Source organism: Dioscorea cayenensis, chromosome 8 (assembly GCF_009730915.1).
Source record: "Dioscorea cayenensis subsp. rotundata cultivar TDr96_F1 chromosome 8, TDr96_F1_v2_PseudoChromosome.rev07_lg8_w22 25.fasta, whole genome shotgun sequence".
In the NCBI taxonomy this organism is placed as follows: Eukaryota; Viridiplantae; Streptophyta; class Magnoliopsida; order Dioscoreales; family Dioscoreaceae; genus Dioscorea; species Dioscorea cayenensis.
The window spans coordinates 11159979-11177611 of record NC_052478.1 but is presented as its reverse complement, the minus strand read 5'-3'; positions in this window follow the sequence as shown (position 1 = coordinate 11177611).

The following is a 17633-nucleotide window of genomic DNA, read 5'->3' as shown; positions in this document are numbered from 1 at the left end:
ATAAGTGAGAGGAAAGGCAATCGATAAGAAGTGGGGTACTCAAATATTATTCCGCCTAGGATTATCGCTTCAAGTGCAAAACCATCTATTATGCTTCCTAACTAATGCTCAATGAGTCGTGGACATCCTTGAATACACGGTCCCAAACCTAAGGTCAACCGTGACTAAATCTACACTATGCCCCAATAGAGAAATCAAACAATCTCAACACCTCACACTGTGTAAAGTTGCAAAACGCTCTAGGGATTCCAAGTGACAAACCCTATTCCTATGTGTTGATCTAACCCTTTTGTCCAAGGGAAAGATCCCTTGTCACAATTAAGCCCCAGGTGCTAAAGTCACTTCAATGCTTCACTCTGTTGCTCGCGCAACTAAGCCCCAGCGGAGTTTATCCATTAGCCCTTCACTCTACTATGATCGCAATGAACTCTTGGAACGTGGTGGTAGGATAAATCACATCAGAAGGGAAAGGGGATGCTCCGCTACCTCTCGACTCCCTCTTGACCCTCTCCAACCTTGCTTTGTCTAACTGTAATACCCTAATCCTGTGGATAACTGTTGAAAAATATATTCAGGGTATTACTACAGTGGTAGTAAGATTTTTCTACAAAGTAATCTTGTTGAGAAACCCCAAGTGGAAAAATTAAGGACCTAAATGTAAAAGTTTTAAAAGATTTTGGTTTAAAGAGTAATAGAAAAAGGATTGATATGAAATATTTCTCGAAACCAAGGACTGGAAGGTAAGATGGAAGGGATCTTTTTGAAATGCTGTGTTATACATTAGGGACCATTGGATAATTTGTGAGGATCTTTAAGCAATATTATTTCATAATTCAGGGACCATTGGTGAGTTTTTCAGGGACTGGTTCGTATGAAATTATATTTTGAGGGACTAAAAGTAAATTTCAGCTGAAAACTTAAGTTGGAGAAAAATCTAGAGTTTGAGGGTTTGTTCATCTTTTCTCCTTCATACTGCTACAGTACCCGAGGGAAAAAAAAAAGAAGAATTGAGGGGAAAAATTTGAGGTTTTTAAATAGAAGGGCTTAGAGATCGTCGGCGAGAGCTCACCGAGGTGATGGCTTGGCTTGGTAAGGACCTTTGTTTGTGTTGTATTTGGCATGGATGTATGTATGCATGTATATATGTATATATTGGTTATTTGATGAAGAAAATGATGGATTTAAGTAGAAAAACTTGGTATGTTGTTATAGATGATAAGAGTTTGAAATTTGTTTTGGAAAAATCATTGTATTTGTGATGAATCTAGCTTGAATGGAGGATGAGATTTCCGGTTTACTGTATCATTACTGTAGCACCGAGATTAGGGTTTAATTTGGCTAATTAAGTTTATCATTATCATGATAAGGTGTTAATGATGATGGTTAGATTGGAATTAGTTGGGTTTAGCCAAATTGATTTGGTTGGATCAAACCAAGTTAGAATTGATTTGGTTGAGTTGAATTGAATTGATTGAGTTGGGTTTGATTTGGTTGAGTTGAATTGAATTGAATTGATTGAGTTGAGTTTGATTTGGTTTAACTAAGTTCATTTTAATTGAATTGGAATTGGGTTTGGATGAGAATTGAAGTGGTCGGGTTTAATTGAATTGATCTGGTCTGCGTTTGATCAAATCAAGTTGAGTGTGGTTGGACTTGAACGGTTTGGTTGAATTAAATTTGTTGAAGTTGATTTGGGTTTGGTTTGGATGTTGGGCTAAGGGTTTTGGGTTGAACCAAGTTGGTTCAATAAATTTTGTATAAAAATTGAGTTGGTTCAAGGCTGGTTGGTTTAATTAAACCTGGTTCAGTGAAATTGAGTTTGGTTCAGTGAATTTGAGCTTGGTTCAGTGGAACTGAGGTTGGTTCAGGTTGGTTCAGGTTGGTTCATAATGGTCTAGCCCAAATTGAGTTGGCTTAAGTGCAATTGGAGACCAATTTGATTATGCAAAGTCAGGTTTGAACCGATTGGAGTGAGTGGGCCAATTAGAGAGTCGGTTATTGATTTTATGTATTTTCTGATTGGGTTCAATTTTGTTTTTAGTTGTCATAATTATTTATTTTTATTATGTTATCATGCTAGGTGTTGATTAGGCTTTGGAGGGAGTTCCAGGTCTACCAAGAAACCCAAAGAAGACCAGGTGAGTTGACAGTGGCTATTATTTAAATTATTGGAAAATTATTATTATTTTGGAAATAGTTATTTGATTATTATTATTTTGAAATAATTATTTAATGGCTAGTATTCTGGAAATGATGGTTTAATTATTTCATTTTATTATGTCTAATTGCGTATACTGTTGAAATATACTTATATTTATTATTATTTATTTGCCGTTGATGTGCCATGACGATCGTATTGATATGCATGATTTTGTATAATTATACATATTTTTAAATAGTGAAAAGACACGTATATATGATTTAATTATTCAATTCATGTATTTATTTTTGATGGGTATAGATGCTTTGATTTGGAATGATTTGTGAAACCATGTGAGCATATTAAAAATGTTTTATCGGCATTGTTAGTGAAATTGGTTTTCATTCCTGGTATAGGAATGGTATCGTGGATCTGGGCTTTACTGGTATTATGCGTTGCTATACTTTTGGCATTGGCTTTGTGGAAAATAATGTTTTTTTCTGTGATGTGAATGCTTGTCCTGGATAAAGATTCTGTGATATGATTTATACTGCTTGTATTATTGTTGTATCTACTTGATGGTTTGGACGGTGACGGCGGGCTAAGGCCCGACTATTGCAGTAGTGGGTCCCCACGGGCCAGCATTTAGAGGTGGCGTGGTGGACCTGAGTGTTGATTTCTACGAGGGTCAGTTCAGGTGGGAACGTAGAGCCCTGACTGGATATTCATCGGGTAGCTGGGGGTCACCGACCGGTGAACCAATGGGTCATCATTAAGGACATGAGTTCCTTGACGGTTCTGAACCTAGCCTCGGCCACGGCGAAGGTTTAGAGAGTTTTCTAGACCATGTTATGCTGGGTGAGTGTTGGGTATTGCTTTATTTTGAGTTTGAGATTTATGTTATTTTTGAATTGTGATGAGGGAAGTCTCTCAGAAAATTTGTGTTTTCTGAGAAAATCGAATTGATGTTGATTTCTGTTGAATTTCAGTTTCAAAAGCTCTTAAAGTTGTATTTTTTTCTAAAATTTTGGTATTTGTGAAAGTTGGGAAAATTATTTGAGAAATTGATCTTTATATGTTTTATGTATATTACTTTTAAATTATTTGAAATTATTGAGCCACTATCGACCAACTGAATGTGTTGTAGTTGCAGGAGAAATACCTTAGTAAATCACTGTTCGACTATAGAGCTAGTCAGGGTTGAGTCCAGGATTGCAGTAGGTCCCCCATTTGTTTTTTTCTTGTTATTGGTGTTGTGATTTTGTAGCGGTTGTACCCGCAAATTTGAATAGTTATATTTGTTGTATTTATGTATTTGAATCCTGTAGTTGTTGTAAAATTGCAAATTGTGATTTGTAAATCTGATTTGATTTCTAAGAGGTGTCAGGTTTCCAGTTAAAAAAAAAATTTTAACTGATGGGTGCCACATTTACCTCGGTAGAAGGGTTGGGTGTGACATCTTTTGGTATCAGAGCTATAGGTTGAGATATCCCAGTTTGGTAGAGATCACGGGTTGTGATCTGAGCCAATGTTTAGAAGTCATGTCTAGACTTAGAGGTTTAGTAGTGATTAGACAGAAAGTTAAGGGCCCAGTAGAAGTATTTAGAGTCTCCAATCGGGTTAAAACCTAAGTTGTATATTAGGATTGAGGACTGATAGTAGATTTTGACATTTGAGACAAAGAACTGAGTAGTGCACTGTGATCAGGATCATGTGTTGAGATATTTATCGAAATTGGTTTTATCCAAAATGAGTTAACTTAAAGATGCCAAAGAAGGGTGTTTCGCATGCTCTTTATTGACTGATACATAGTGATTTGCAATGTGATTATTTACTATTGAGCAGATTTGTAGCAAGAGAACCAGGTCTTGGAACAAGTAAATGAAATTCAGTGATATCAGATGGATATATGCTAAGAAATTTCGAGGACGAAATTTTCTTAAGGGGGAAGAATTGTAATACCCTGGACCTGTGGATAACTGTTGAAAAATATATTCAGGATATTACTACAATGGTAGTAAGATTTTTCTACAGAGTAATCTCGTTGAGAAACCCCAAGTGGAAAAATTAAGGACCTAAATGTAAAAGTTTTAAAAGATTTTGGGTTAAAGAGTAATAGAAAAAGGATTGATATGAAATATTTCTGGAAACCAAGGACTGGAAGGTAAGATGGAAGAGATCTTTTTGAAATGTTGTGTTATACATTAGGGACCATTGGACAATTTTTGAGGATCTTTAAACAATATTATTTCAAAATTCAGGGACCATTGGTGAGTTTTTCAGGGACTGTTTTGTTAGAAATTATATTTTGAGAGACTAAAAGTAATTTTCGGCTGAAAACTTAAGTGGAGAAAAATCTAGAGTTCGAGGGTTTGTTCATCTTCTTCTCCTTCATACTGCTACAGTAACCCCGAGAGAAACAAAAAGAAAGAAGAATTGAGGGAAAAAATTTGAGGTTTTTAAATAGAAGGGCTTAGAGATCGTCGGAGAGAGCTCGCCGGGGTGATGGCTTGGCTTGGTAAGGACCTTTCTTTGTGTTGTATTTGGCATGGATGTATGTACGCATGTATATATGTATATATTGGTTATTTGATGAAGAAAATGATGGATTTGAATAGAAAAACTTCGTATGTTGTTATAGATGATAAGAGTTTGAAATTTGTTTTAGAAAAATCATTGTATTTGTGATGAATCTAGCTTGAATGGAGGATGAGATTTTCGGTTTTATTGTAGCATTCAAGATTAGAACTCAATTAGAGACATCAATTAAGGAAAGTATAATAAAAGGTCAATGAAACAAAAACATCCTAATGTTTACAAAATCCAAGTACGCACTAGGGATTTAGCTCTCCATGGAGCAAGATATAATCAATAATGAAATCAAAAGTAAAAACAAGTAATCCATAGGAAAACCCACTTGGTATTCGTGTTGATCGTCTTGTGGAGTAGCCTCTTCTTCTTTAAAGGTCCCCTTGTCCGGCCTAAGGCACACTTCGTCGGATCGATGCCGATGAAAGCTCCCCCAATAACCTTCTTCTAAGAGAAGCACGATGTTGAATCCGTAGGACCACTCTGACACGTCCGAATATGCGTGTACACCGCAAGTGCACGGGTGTCGAAGTAATAATCCTAGATGAGTGGGTATCGTATCCACAGAGAGTAGGGAATAAAGACACTTAAATTGTTTCTTAACTAATGTGGATGATGAATAGTGATATGTGTGACAAGATTCAATTCTCAAGAGTAAAAACAACAAGAAAGAGAGCACAAGTAAAAGAGAAGGTAAGGCAATCGATAAAGATGGGGTACCCGAGTATTGTTCCGCCTAGGACAATCATTTCAAGTGCAAGAAACCTCTATTATGCTTTCTAATTAATGTAATAGTGAGTCGTGGAAATCCTTAATTGCATAGTCCCAGATCTAAGGTCAACCATGCCTAACTCTATACATGTTCCGGAGGAGAAATTGAACAATTTCAACACCTCGCACTCGTATAGAATTGCAATGAGCTTTAGGGACTCCAAATGATAAATCCTATTCCTATGTATAGAACTAACCCTTTGGTCCAGGTGAAAGATCCCTAGCCACAATTAAGCCCTAAATGCTAAAATCAATTCAACACTTCACTCCGTTGCACTCGCAACTAAGCCCTTGCAGAAGGTCATCCCTTAGCCCATTCACTCTACTATGACCGCAAAGAACTCTTGGAATGTGGAGGTAGGATAGACCATACCGCAGGGGAAAGGGGACGCTCCGCTACCTCTCGACTCACCCTCTCAACCCTCTCCAATCTAGCTTTGTCTAACTCTCATGGTGTGTCACTCACTCATAAGAGTTATCAAGAAGAACTCTCAACCCTAGTGTCACTCTAGGGGAGTATTCATACAATCAAGCATACAAGATTGGAACTCACAATAAACATCAATTAATTGAAAACATAATAAAGAGATTCAATGACACAAATACATCTTAGGCTTCACAAATACCCAAGTACCCACTAGGGGTTTAGCTCTCCATGGAGCTAGATACAATCAATGAAATCGAATTTAAGAACAACGCATCCATAGAAAACCCCCTTGTTAGTCATGGCGATGGTCTTATGGAGAGTGCTCTACTCGTCGCAAGGGTCCCTTTGTCCGGCCTAGGATACACCTCTCCGGATCAGTGCCGACGAAAGCTCTCCCACTAACCTTGTTCCAAATGGCGGGCGATGTCAGAGCCGTAGAACCTCTCCAAAGCCCTACCCAATACCTTTCAAAACCCGAGCCACAGCCCTCTCTCAAGTTGGGGAAAAGATGGAGAAAAGAATGCTGAAATCGGGGCTGAAATCGGCTTTTAAAGGGCTGGAATCAGGAATCCACACGCCCGTGTGAGCGCCCCTGTAGATTTTTCACACGGGCGTATGGAATTTCCACACGCCCGTGTGGATTCTCTGTTTTCCTGTTTTCTCGGCCGGCTATGAATAGTGCTGGTACAGTATTTTTGCTACAGTTTTCTACAGTACCCTACTACAATACCGGCCTGAAATACTCCCGAATCCATGCTTTCATCGAGGTAACGTAAACGGGCACACATTTGCATCGTGGATCGCTTTGCGTCTTCAATGACGGATATGTTGGTGGAGATCTTGTTCTATATACACAAGTCGGAATGCTTGAATGTGACTGCCCTTGTGCCCCTCCAAATGGTTATACTAACTTGAATACGAGGATATTGGCACAGATTCCCTCATCTCGAACCCGACCTATGTCTTCGCGTTTGAACCTTAGCAAGATTTCCTCCAAATTGGTGCATTTACGATCCACATTGGATTCTTTCTTTCATATTCGGCCTCACAACCCTACCTGCGTGAGAGTAACATAACTACACACATATTAGCGTTAAAACCCGAGAAAAGTAATGCTCAACACAAGGAAAGAACACTTCGTATTCTTATCGCACAAGCACTTATCAAACTCCCCCACACTTAAGCTTTTGCTTGTCCTCAAGCAAAAATTAAAACATTAAAGCACAGACGAAGGAAATATTGGAATTTCTTGGCCTTAGGTTCACTAAAGCATGCAAAGAGTGCATTCTATAAGTACAGGAAATTTCAACACTAAATACAAAAAATCAATGCTCTAACTAAAAAGTTGAATCAAAAAGACGACAAACCCGAAATCGTGTAAGTGTGTGAACTCACTCAAGTCGACCAAAAATAGACTCCTCAAAGTTCTACATATAAGGGACTTATTTATCTACAAAAGGTAACAAAAATTCAAAAAGGGTAATAGCTTCACACATCCTTTAAGGTAGCCCTTTCCAAAGCGGCCGCTAAGGTGGCTTTCACACTTTCGAGGTGGTAGCTCTTTCCACCGGGGTGCTAGCTTTCACACATCCCATGAGATAGCTCTTTCTCTCATTAGGTCATAACTAGTATCCGACTTATTAGAGTAGCTTCATACATCATAGGTGGTAGCTCTTTCCACCCAACAAGCACAACTAAATAATAAAACTATTTTGTTCTTTCTTTTCATTTTTTTCATCATTTTTTTGAACTAACACAAGAAACAACTAAAACTAGTCCCTTATACATCAAACATGAGTTTCCAACAGGGTTCAAAGGTTGAGTAGTGCAACAAGTGTCAATCGGTCAAAAATTCCTAGAAATTCAAGCAAAAACTAGAGCATGAAAACATTCAATTTTAAATTTTTTTCTAAACTCAAGAATACAATCAATGCAACTAAGGTGAACCACCATTGGCTATGTGAGCATGTATATCAATCAAAACTAGTACAAAAGAGATGTGTGCGCTATGAAACTCCCGACCACACTTAAGTTGTACATTGTCCCCAATGTACACATGCAAGCTCATTCATAATGTAACTCAATTAGATTTAGATGTGGGAGAAGCAATAGAAACAATACTCCCCTGACTCCTAGTGTTGCATTTGATGGAGCTAAGTCCTTGGGAGTGTTGTTCCAACGGGTCGTGAAGCTCACACGGCCAAGTGCCGAAACACCTTGGCCGTGCCCATGACAAAGTCTCAATTCCCATGATGAGAAGACCATCTACACGCATACATGAGGGGGTTCAATGAAGCTCAATAAAAGAAAAAATAACTCGAGTATATAAAATATAAGATAATGAATACAACTCGAGATACAAAATGAAAATAAACTCAGAAGGAGAGTCCTTTCTAAGTATACAAGTCCAAAATAAAATGCGGAAATAAAAGACGAGGAAAATAAAATCAAGTGTCGATGTCACGCTCTGGATCCTCTACTGCTGCTGATGCTAGATCAAAGGGTGCTGGTGGAGGTGGTGAAGGAGATGCTGGCGGAGCTGAGGGGGCTGGAGGAGTCCTTGGCCGTAGGACAAATGACGAGCCGACGTCTCACTCTAAGATCTGCATTAAGTTGTCAAAACATGCCATGAACTCCGTATACTGTGCGGCCTGCGTAGCCCTAATATCGGTAATCCCTGTTCGGGCCTCTGCTACCTCTGTCTGTATCACCCCCACAGTGCTCTCGAGCCTCTCAAAGCGATACTGGGCTCGAGATGGTGAGAACATGCGCACGGGGGTGGGTCCTCTGTCACCGGGGGTGTCACCTCTGTCTGATCTCCCTCAAGCTGTGACTGTAAAGCTGGTTGAGACCCTTCTACGGCGGTTTCAGTGGATACAAGAGGCTCCGGTGTAGACATATTCAGCACATAAACACCACCCGGGTGTTTCCTGATCATACCCATGAGTCTCAATGTTGCTAGCCTGAGGGGTGCTGGTACTATTGTTTTCTCAAGATGAGTCTAGTAATGTATTGGCCCGCGAAAATGACACCAAGCCTAGGATACTGTCCCTGGTGCTTCAGATATTCAGCTAAGATGTGTCCCAAATGAATCGGCTCGTTTCATACCATAGAGTATAAATATAAAAGTTCTTATTTGCTTAGGACTCCTGTACTATCGCCCCGGCCATTCACTGACCTACTCAAGATGGCGTGAAGATATCTGTAACTAGGTCGAGAAAGGCATGAAGCCTTAGACACTCCTTGTTCATATCGTCCCTTACCACACAGTATTTTCTATGCTCTCTGGGGAGTTAGGCCTCCTGAGATGTCAACTGGTAGATCCTCATACTCCTCCGTCTCAGTAAACCACCCATCATATAAACCAAGTCTAACGGAGAACTATGTAACGCTCATACTATGATGCCGCCCAAAAGCTCTGAACTGAATGGCGTCGAGACTATCGAAATGAGCATAAGAACAGTTAAACTCAAATGACACGAGCACCTCTAATGTGAGTAGGCGGATAGCAAGGTCATGAATAATCAGTAGTTTGCGACAACTACCCACTGATAGTAACTCCTCGACCTCATCAGCCATGTCATGTGCTAACTGTACCTCCCTAAGGGAGCTCACATCCGGGATTCGTGTCTGGCCGTTCTTAAGCTTCGCTAGTCGTTCAAATTGAGCTCGATGTTCGGGAAGCGTAAATTCCATGCTTTCTGGTTCAGGAGTAGGCTCTCTAAGACGCTTACCAGCTGCCTTCTTCGATCTAGGAGCCATACTTGCATGCATTGGAAAAATAATCAATCAAATTCATTCATAACTTAATAATGCAGGAATCCGCACGGTCGTGTGGAAATTCCACACGCCCGTGTGGATTCATGGGGCGTGAAAACCGCACTGCCCTTGATGGCATAATCCATGAATACACCCCATCCTCTATTCTAAAACTGATTAAAAACATATCACAGTCATTTTAGCATGAGAACGAGGCACATTCACCAGTTTAATCGAAGAAAAATCAAATAGAATCGACCTAGGGTAGTGACAAGATGAAGCAAGGATTTACCGATGAGATGAAGCCAATAACCCTGAAATCGGCAAGAAACTCGAACACTCGACGCAAAAATAGACAGTAAGAGGTCGGGAGAAGGTTGAAGAACATTTCCTGAGTGTTCGGAGGTCTGTTAATGAATAAAGCTTGAACGATTTATAAAGAGGAACGCAGCTCTCTAATACCTTCAAAAACCACATGGGTGTGTGAAATTTTACACGCCCGTGTGCCTCCACCTGAGAGATTCAGAGGGGAAGACACACGCCCCTGTGCGCTCTCAGGAAAAACACTTAACCTTTCTGAATGCAGCCGCACGGGCATGTGGGAAATACCCATGCCCATGTGCACAAGTCATATGGGTAGCCGCATGCCTCTGTGGCTGCTCTGGACATCTGAGAAAAATTGTTAAGTATTCTGCACGCCCGTGTGGAAATTCCACACAGGCTTGGGCATTCACAAGCCCAACTCACAGGGGCAGCCGCACGCCCCTGTGGCTTCTTGGGATGGGGAGAGCTCCTCTGTAGAGATTCGCAGGGGCGTGTGGAAATTACCCATTCCCGTGCGATTTTCACAAGGTCGCCAACAGGGGTGAGTCCACGCCACTGTGTGCTTTCGGGAAAGTCTGCCAATCTCTGCAGGACTTCACACGCCCGTGTGGAAATTACCCACGGGCGTGCGAGGATCGCATGGTTGGCCACATGGGCGAGTCTATGACCCTGTGCCTTCTCTGGATGAGCCCGCAATACAAAGCCATGGGTGTGTGTTAATTCCACACGCTCGTGTGTTTTCTCTGGATGCCTTAGAAAACTCTGCAGGTATTGGAGAAAATTTATGAACATGTTTAGACACTGAAAGCCTGCCCTAATATGCAATCTATACCAGTGAAAAACATGAGAAATAGCTCAAACGACCAAAACTTCGCCAAATTTAAATGAAAACACATGATGACAATTCAAAACCTGCAATAAAATCGCAGCACAAGTATATAAAAATAAAGACACCAACACTCAACACTTTATTCATGCAAACACTAAACTAATACTAAGAAAATAGTAAACCCTTGGGTTGCCTCCCAAGAAGCGCTTGTTTAACGTCACTTAACTTGACGTACCTTGTCTTACCTCACGGAGGTTTATGAAGGAAAAGTACTTCCTTATCATCATTACCAACCTCTCCTCCGTAGTATGGTTTCAGCTTGTGTCCATTCACCTTAAGTGTACCCTTCTCCAAATGAGTGATCTCAACAGCTCCATGAGGTGAAACTTCGGTTACTGTATAAGGACCAAACCATCTAGACTTCAGCTTTCCCGGGAATAACCGTAAACCAGAATTGAATAGTAACACTTGATCGCCCACTCTGAACTCTTTCGGATTCTTGATATGCTTGTCATGCCATTTATGAATTCTTTCCTTATAAATCCTAGCATTCTCATATGCTTTGATTCGTCATTCATCTAGTTCATTGAGATGTAACATTCTTTGTTCCCCCGACTTGCTCAAATCAAAATTCATAGCTTTGATTGCCTAGTATGCTTTATGCTCTAACTCCACAGGTAAATGACAGGATTTTCCATAGACCAAATTGTAGGGAGTAGTCCCTATCGGGGTTTTGTAAGCTGTTCTATGAGCCCAAAGTGTGTCATCTAACCGTTCAGAACAATCTCGCTTCCCTTATTCCATGGACTTAGTTAAAATCCTCTTGAGATCCCTATTTATAACTTCCACTTGTCCACTCGTTTGCGGGTGATAGGGGGTAGCAAAATGATGATGTACTCCATAGCGCTTCAATATTTCTCAAATTGTGTGTTACAAAAATGGGTTCCTCGATCGCTAATGATGATTCATGGAGTCCCAAATCGAGTGAAGAGCCTCTTTAGAAATTTCACCACAGTTCTTGCATCATTAGTTGGAAGAGCTTGAGCCTCCACCCATTTAGAAACATAGTCATCTGCCACCAAAATATATTGATTACCATTAGACTTCGGGAATGGTCCCATGAAGTCAATTCCCCAAACATCGAATACCTCTCAGAACTGCATCGGATTCTGAGGCATTTCATCCCTTCGCGATAGGTTTTCAGCCCTCTAACAACTATCACAATGAAGAACAAACTGATGAACATCCTGGAATAAGGTTGGCCAATAGAAACCAGTGGACAGAACTTTCTCAGCAGTTCTGCTTGAAGCATAATGCCCTCCAACAGGACCCAAATAACAATGCGCAATAATGCTCCAACTTTCCTTCCTAGTGACACATCTGTGAACCATATGGTCTGCACAAATACGGAATAGGTAGGGATCATCCCAAAAATAGTTCTTCAAGTCACTGAAAAACTTTTTCTTTTGTTGAGAACTAAGGCCTTACTTCAGTACCTTTCCAGATAAATGATTTACAAAATCCGCGAACCATGGAGTATCTTCTGACTCTGACTCCTGTAATGCATACAGATGTTCCACAAGGAAGGAATCATTGATTTCCTTGCTTACCGGTTCTTGCCCCTCACACCCTTCTAATCTTGAAAGATGATCTGCGACCACATTTTTAGTTCTCTTCTTATCTTTTATTTCTATATCAAATTCTTGTAACAATAAGATGCAGCAAATTAATCTTGGCTTTGTGTCAGCCTTGTTCATGAGATAACGGAGTGCCGAGTGATCAGTAAATACTGTGACCCTAGATAAAATGAGGTATGGCCTGAACTCGTTAAAAGCAAACACCACTACTAACAAATCCTTTTCGATGGTTGTATAATTCTCTTGGGCACTTGTGAGAGTCTTGCTAGCATAATAAATTGGTCGAAACTGCTTGTTTTTCCTTTATCCCAAAACCGCTCCCACAGCGTAATCACTTGCGTCACACATGAGCTCAAAGGGCTCATTCCAATATGGTATAGTCAAAATCGGTGCTTGCACTAATCGCTCCTTTAGCAAATTGAATGCACTCAGACAGTTATCCCGAAAATCAAAAGAGGCATCTTTTTCTAGGAGTTTGGTCAAAGGTTGCGTGATCTTCAAAAAGTCCTTGATAAACCTTCTGTAAAAACCTGCATGCCCCAAGAAACTGCGGATCCCTTTAACATTTGTAGGTGGAGGAAGCTTTTCAATGACCTCAATTTTTGCCCTATCCACCTCCATACCTGCTCGAGAAATCTTATGTCCAAGGACAATACCTTCTTGGAACATAAAATGGCATTTATCCCAATTTAAAACGAGGTTTATTTCTTCACACCTCACAAGTACTCTCTCCAAATTCTTCAAACATATGTCGAAAGAATCCCCGAATACCGAAAAATCATCCATGAATACCTCCATAATATCTTCCAAAAGATCATAAAAAATGGCTGTCATACAGAGCTGAAATGTTGCTGGTGCATTACACAACCCAAAAGGCATTCTTCGATAAGCAAAAGTGTCATAAGGGCAAGTAAATGTGGTCTTCTCCTGATCTTCTAGAGCTATAGGGATTTGAAAGTATCCCGATATGCCATCAAGGAAGCAATAAAATTGATGCCCTGCCAATCGTTCCAGTATCTGATCGATGAATGGTAATAGGAAATGATCTTTTCGAGTGCCATCATTTAATTTTCTATAATCAATGCAGACTCGCCATCCTGTAACTGTCCTGGTAGGAATCAATTCATTCTTTTCATTTCTCACCACTGTTATTCCCCCTTTCTTCGGAACCACTTGAGTTGGACTCACCCATGCACTATCGGATATAGGGTAGATAATTCCTGCATCCAAGAGTTTCACCACCTCCGCCTTGATGACTTCTTTCATGTTTGGATTTAACCTCCGCTGAGGTTGAATCACCGATTTGTAATCATCTTCCATTAAGATTTTATGAGTACAGAATGATGGATTTATGCCCTTAATGTCAGAGATCTTCCACGCAATAGCCGATGTATGCCTTTTCAACATGCTAACAAGTCTTCCCTTTTGATCCTCCGATAAGTTTGCAGCTACAATCACTGGGAGTTTAGATTCTTCCATCAGGAAGGCAAACTCTAAATGTGCCGATAAGGTTTTAAGCTCAAGTTCTGGTGGTTCATCAATCGAAGGGCGCAACCTGCTCTCCTTCAATTCATCAATCTCCTCAATATCCTTCGCCTCATGTTTGCAATCATTCTCCCCTTATTCTACTTGTAAATGTGTTCTGGTGTGGTCTTCTACGACAAATAAAGCTTCTATTCCACAACTCTCTCCTCCTAACATCGACACACCCAAAGAGAAAAGTTCCTGCTTTTGTTCATGATAAGATGAATCAAATTGAGCTAGGACCCTCTCTAGACTTTCCTCTAAGTGATCATTCCTTGATCCCAATGCCGATCTCTCAAACTAATCTAACACATTATTTAATTCACAGTTTTGTTCTTGAATTCTGGCTATATAATCTTCAACTGATTCTTCTATGGGTTGTTGAATATTATACGTTTCTTGCAAGAAACGACACGGTGTATCCTGTACTACAAACAATTGAACCTTTTGTTTTGCATTGTCAACCATTCCTCTGATAGTGTCAAATAACTCGGGTATTTCAATCATTTCTGTAACCAAAATACTAAGAACAAAATCAGAACGTTGATAGAATAAGGAAATATGAAATAGAATGAATAAATGAATAACTAAGAAAAACAAAGTGCAAAGTATCTCAAAATGCCTACTCCCCGGCAACAGCGCAAAAAACTTGACACGTCCGAATATGCGTGTACACCTCAAGTACATGGGTGTCGAAGTAATAATCCCAGATGAGTGGGTATCGTATCCACAGAGAGTAGGGAATAAAGGCACTTAAATTGTTTCTTAACTAATGTGGAAGATAAATAGTGATATGTGTGACAAGATTCAATTCTCAACAGTAAAAACAACAAGAAAGAGAGCACAAGTAAAGGAGAAGGTAAGGCAATCGATAAAGATGGGGTACCCGGGTATTGTTCCGCCTAGGACAATCATTTCAAGTGCAAGAAACCTCTATTATGCTTTCTAATTAATGCAATAGTGAGTCGTGGAAATCCTTAATTGCATAGTCCTAGATCTAAGGTCAACCATGCCTAACTCTATACATGTTACGGAGGAGAAATTGAACAATCTCAACACCTCGCACTCGTATAGAATTGCAATGAGCTTTAGGGACTCCAAATGATAAATCCTATTCCTATGTATAGACCTAACCCTTTGGTCCAGGTGAAAGATCCCTAGCCACAATTAAGCCCTAGATGCTAAAATCACTTCAACGCTTCAATCTGTTGCACTCGCAACTAAGCCCCAGCGGAAGGTCATCCCTTAGCCCATTCACTCTACTATGACCGTAAAGAACTCTTGGAATGTGGAGGTAGGATAAATCATACCGGAGGGGAAAGGGGACGCTTCGCTACCTCTCGACTCATCCTCTTAACCTTCTCCAATCTAGCTTTGTCTAACTCTCATGGTGTGTCACTCACTCATAAGAGTTATCAAGAAGAACTCTCAACCCTAGTGTCACTCTAGGGGAGTATTCATACAATTAAGCATACAAGATTGGAACTCACAATAAACATCAATTAATTGAAAGCATAATAAAGAGATTCAATGACACGAATACATCCTAGGGTTCACAAATACCCAAGTACCCACTAGGGGTTTAGCTCTCCATGGAGCTAGATATAATCAATGAAATCAAATGTAAAAACAAAGCATCCATAGAAAACCTCCTCGTTAGTCGTGGTGATGGCCTTGTGGAGAGTCCTCTACTCGTTACAAGGGTTCCTTTGTCCGGCCTAGGATACACCTTGCCAGATCAGTGCCGACGAAAGCTCTCCCACTAAGCTTCTTCCAAATGGTGCGTGATATCGGAGTCATAGAACCTCTCCAAAGCCCTAGCCAATACCTCTCAAAACCCTAGCCGCAGCCCTCTCTCAAGTTGGGGAAAGATAGAGAAAAGAATACTGAAATCGGGGCTGAAATCGGCTTTTAAAGGACTGGAATCAAGAATCCACACGCCCGTGTGAGCGCCCCTGTGGATTTTTCACACGGGAGTGTGTAATTTCCACACGCCCGTGTGGATTCTCTGTTTTCTTATTTTCTTCGCCAGCTGTGAACATTGCTGGTACAGTATTCTTGCTACAGTTTTTCTATAGTACGCTGCTATAATACCGTAATGAAATACTCCCAAATCCATACTTTCATCGAGGTAACGTAAACGGGCACACATTTGCATCGTGGATCACTTTGCTTCTTCAATAACAGACATGTTGGTGGAGATCTTGTTCTATATACGCAAGTCGGAATGCTTGAATGTGACTGCCCTTGTGCCCCTCCAAATGGTTATACTAACTTGAATACGAGGAGATTGGTACAGATTCCCTCATCTAGAACCCGACCTATGTCTTCGCGTTTGAACCTTAGCAAGATTTCCTCCAAATTGGTGCATTTACGATCCACATTGGATTCTTTCTTTCATATTCGGCCTCACAACCCTACCTGCATGAAATTAACATAACTACACACATATTAGCGTTAAAACCCGAGAAAAGTAATGCTCAACACAAAGAAAGAACACTTCATATTCTTATCACACAAGCACTTATCACACTCCAAAGACTTGCCAAAAGCCTCTCTAAACCTTAGCCAATAGCCTCCCAAAAGATGGAGAAAAGTTAGAGAGAAGGATGAAAGATGGCCTCCAAAATCTGGCTGAATAGCGACTTTAATAGGGCTGGAATCGGGCATCCACACGGGCCTGTGGATTTTTCACACGCCCTTGTGGAATTTCCACATGAGCATGTGGAATTTCCACATAGCCGTGTGGATTCTCTGGAACAACTAATGTTTACCTACTGCGGTACCCCCGCCAAAACACTCCCGATTCCACACTTTTCATTGAGGCAACATAAACGGGCACACGTCTATGCTGTAGATCGCGATGCTTCTTCAATAAAAACCTCATTAGTGAAGATCTTGCTATCAATGCACAAATCAGGATACACAAATGCGACTGACTTCGTGCCCCTCCAACTCATTGTAATTGCTTGATTACATGGAGGTTGGCACACATTCACGTATCTTTGAATCTAACTTGTGTCTTCGCATTTGTTCCTTCCAAGATTTCACCAAATAGTTCATTCACGATCTACTTGGGCTTCTTTTCTTGATACTTAGCTTCACAAACCTACATGCATGAAAGTATCACAAATACACATGTATTAGCGCTAAAACCTGATAAAAGTAATGCTCATCATAAGAAAAGAATACTTCGTATTACTAATACACAAGCACTTATGAAGAAGACAACTAAATGATTTATTGCAATAGAATTTCAAGAGCTTGTCTTTGGGAGTGAATAGGTAAGTGCAAGCCTGGCTAATCCCCAAAACACTACAAATTTTTCTCATATGCCCAAATCAAATACAAGATAGACTAAGAGAATGAAAGCACAATGTTAACTATGAAAAATAGGGGTTCTCCCCATACTGTCAATGTGTGGTGGATTCCCTCTTGTTCTTTTGAGTTTGCGAAGAAGAAACTTCCAAATTTTTTCACCACAATACTGGTGATATCTCTATTATTTAATCCTCTGGTAATATCAAATAAAGTAAAAAGATGGGAGAAGATGGGATTTCTTCTTGCTATTGATCTTAGAATGTGAATAGATGTGATGGAAAAAGCAATTCCTATCTTGAAACTTGCACAACC